Source organism: Phaethon lepturus, unplaced genomic scaffold (assembly GCF_000687285.1).
Source record: "Phaethon lepturus isolate BGI_N335 unplaced genomic scaffold, ASM68728v1 scaffold52959, whole genome shotgun sequence".
Taxonomy (NCBI): Eukaryota; Metazoa; Chordata; class Aves; order Phaethontiformes; family Phaethontidae; genus Phaethon; species Phaethon lepturus.
This window is the reverse complement of record NW_010566561.1, coordinates 1-417: the sequence shown is the minus strand read 5'-3', so window position 1 is coordinate 417 and position 417 is coordinate 1.

Here is a 417-nt window from a genome sequence, read left to right as displayed (position 1 = left end):
AAAACCGCCCGCTCCCCCGTGCTTCCCCCTGCCCAGCCTCTGCACTGAGCTTTGCGTGGGTCTGGGTTGAGCGAATCATCGTGGGAGCCGGGGGAGGAAAACCTGGCGGCAGGGAGGCGCGGGGGGTGACACACCTCGCTGCTGCTCCCCCTCGGGGGGGATGTGGCTCCCTGGCATCACACAGCCCCACAGATGGGGGGATGAGAAGGTGGGATGGTTGAGCCGAGTTGTTCTGGACCCCCTATGGAGCAAACTTCAGCGAGAGATGCTCTTTCAAATGGCTGTCCTCACCCACCAGCCTGGTTGCCACTTCAGGTTTAACCAGGTGCCCAAAAAAACGCCAGGTTTCCTCACCCGACAGGGACGCCTCCCGGTCTCATCTGCTTCCCCGTGTCGGGAGCAGAGCAAAGGGCCGGC